Genomic DNA, 2,772 nt, shown 5'->3' with positions numbered 1-2,772 from the left:
GTTATAGTTCCTGGTGGAACCTGCCAGACAGAAGAGTCTGAAGGATGGAAGGCTGGGTGAGGACCCCTCGCATCCTCTCCCCAACCCCAGACCTTTGTAATCACAGTAGGCAGAGCTGAAGCTGAGATGCAAATGAGGTGGACCATGACTACCTTTGCTTAGTTCCCCAGTGAATGCAGTTACACCATCTCCTGCCCTCACTACAGCCAGAACTTCCCTGTTTTGTTGGCACACCCCGGGGGCCCAAGGCCTGAAGGGCTGGCCCGAAGGCCTGGTCCCTGAGGGCCCCTGCATGGAGTCCTGCCTGGAGGAATCCTCAAAGCCCAGGGACCCTGCAGAGCTCCCCATGCTCTGGACTTGGCAGTATCACTGTGATAACCTGAGGATCACGGCCGTCCTGCTCCCATGTGACTCAGAAGCCAGGAACAGGCCTGCAGATGGGAAAACAAAGAACCCCCCATCCTGTCCCCACCCCAGACTCACCTGCAATCCCTGATCTACATGCACTCGTGGTCTCCAGGGGCGGCAGGCAGAGATGCTACAGTGGACGTAAACCTGGTGGGACGAGAATAAGGTCCAGGCACGGGCTGGCTCGGAGCCGCAGGCAGGAAGCAGTGAGGTAGGGACCTGGGATCTGCGGCCCAGCCCACGTCCACAGTGCTGCTGGCTGGGCAGGCGGGGAGAGATCTGGGCACACCGACCAGCCCCAATCCCAGGAGGTACAGAGCCGCGTGTGCTGCTTACACGTTTGGAGTCCGGACCTTCCTGCTTCTGGATGGCTCATCTCTACAGTAGAGGATCGGGTGGGCAGGAACCACTACACCTGGTAGCACCCTGGCTCAACCTGCAGGGTCCCTCTGGGAGGGCTGATTTTCTTTCTTTCTTTGGCGTGGACCAGCAGCAGAAGAGCCGGTGTTTGGTGCCCTCTTTTCCTGGCTCTCGATGACCAATGACTGAAGGTGAGGTGAGAGTTAGGATACCGCTGCTTCCAGAAACACAAGGCCATAGGCAGCTCCCATAAGGAGTAGAAGCAGGAGAAATTGACCTGAACCAACCTTCAGCTTCCTAAGCTTCCCACATGGCTCAGGTGGTAAAGAATCTGCCTGCAATGAGGGATACCTGGTTTCCATCCTTGGGTCAGGAAGATCCCCTGGAGGAGGGCATGGCTATCCACTCCAGTATTCTTGCCTGGAGAATTCCACTGACAGAGGAGCCTATAGGGCTACAGTCCATGGGGTCTCAGAGTCAGAAGTAACTTAGCAATTAACAACACAGCCCTCAGCAGCCCATCCAGCAGGTACCCCTTCATCCAGCAGGTTAGGATTTCTTGGCTCAGGAAGAAATACACAGCAGAGCTGATTATTAAGCCACCCTCCCAGGTGCTAACCAGTGATGAAATGGCTTCCCTGATGGAATGGGCTTCCCTAATGGTCCAGTGATTAAGAATCCATCTGCCAATGCAGAAGACACAAGTTCGACGCCTGGTCCGTGAAAATCCCAGCACACCAGTCATCCACCACAACCACTGAAGCCCACATGCCTAAAACCCGTGCTCCACAAGAGAAGTCATCGCAATGAGAAGCCTGCACACCACAACTAGAGAGGAGCCCCCATTTGCGGCAACTAGAGAAAACCTACGTGAATCAGTGAAGACCCATCACAGCCAAAAATAAATACATAACTCTTAATAAAATAAAATATACAGAGATCAGTTTATATTAATGTGAAAGATGTATCTTGTTTGGTAGAACAAATGTTAAACAGTAGTATGTGTCCTATGGTGCCATTTGTGGATTATGTAGAAAAACGTAAACATACCCTTGTTGTTGTTCAGTTGCTAAGTCATGCCCAACTCTTTGCGACCCCATGGACTGCAGCATGCCAGGTTTCCCTGTCCTTCACCATCTCCTGGAGTTTGCTCAAACTCATGTCCATTGAGTCAGTGATGCCATCCAACCATTTAATCCTCTGTCGCCCCCTTCTCCTCTTGCCCTCAATCTTTCCCAGCATCAGGGGCTTTTCCAATGAGTTGGTTCTTTGCATCAGGTGGCCAAAATATTGGAACTTTCAGCTTCAGCAACAGTCTTTCCAATGAATATTCAGGGTTGATTTCCTTTCGAATTGACTGGTTTGATCTCCTTGCTATCCAAGGGACTCTCAAGAGTCTTCTCCAACACCACATTTCAAAAGCATCAATTCTTTGGCACACAATAAAACTGTCGTTGGTGGTGACACCTAAAACCATTGCCGAAACCCGGGATTGAACCAGGGACCTTTAGATCTTCAGTCTAATGCTCTCCCAACTGAGCTATTTCGGCTACTTCTAAATATACCCTTAATGTATTCTGCTCAACTCATCATTTCTAGAGTCAGAAATGAGGTCACTCTAGGGCACCATGCCTGGCTCAGATTGGGTTGATTTGGCATTTCCCTCCCTCCCTCTGGAGTGGTTTGCAGGTCAGGGCTCACTGCCCTCCACAGCACTCAGGAAGATCAAGCCCCATCTGGGGACCTTTGTCTGCGTTGGCTCTCTGTGGACTGGAGGGATTTGGTGACCAGGTATCCCCACTTAGCAGAAGAGGCGCAGACAGGAGGGAGACATGCTTCTGGCTGGTGGGTACCAGCGGGTGCAGGAGGGCTCTCCGGGAGCCAGGGTCCAGGAGAGCAAAGGTGGTAAAGGGCAGCACTGCCCTCCCATCACCACCATTTGAATCCTGAGCTGTCACTGAAAGGACACTTGGGAAAGAGAAGTCAAGGGGGTGGAAGGGTGGG

At 52.2% G+C, this 2,772-nt stretch overlaps 1 non-coding gene across 1 annotated transcript; it reads right to left on the bottom strand.

Annotated features, from left to right (window-relative positions):
• Positions 1-2,245: 2,245 nt before the first annotated feature.
• Positions 2,246-2,318, bottom strand: TRNAF-GAA (transfer RNA phenylalanine (anticodon GAA)). Its single transcript has one exon. It is a non-coding gene; the product is annotated as a tRNA-Phe (tRNA).
• Positions 2,319-2,772: the final 454 nt, after the last annotated feature.

This window comes from Odocoileus virginianus, chromosome 28, assembly GCF_023699985.2.
Source record: "Odocoileus virginianus isolate 20LAN1187 ecotype Illinois chromosome 28, Ovbor_1.2, whole genome shotgun sequence".
NCBI lineage: Eukaryota > Metazoa > Chordata > Mammalia > Artiodactyla > Cervidae > Odocoileus > Odocoileus virginianus.
This window is presented reverse-complemented; position numbering and strand designations above follow the sequence as displayed.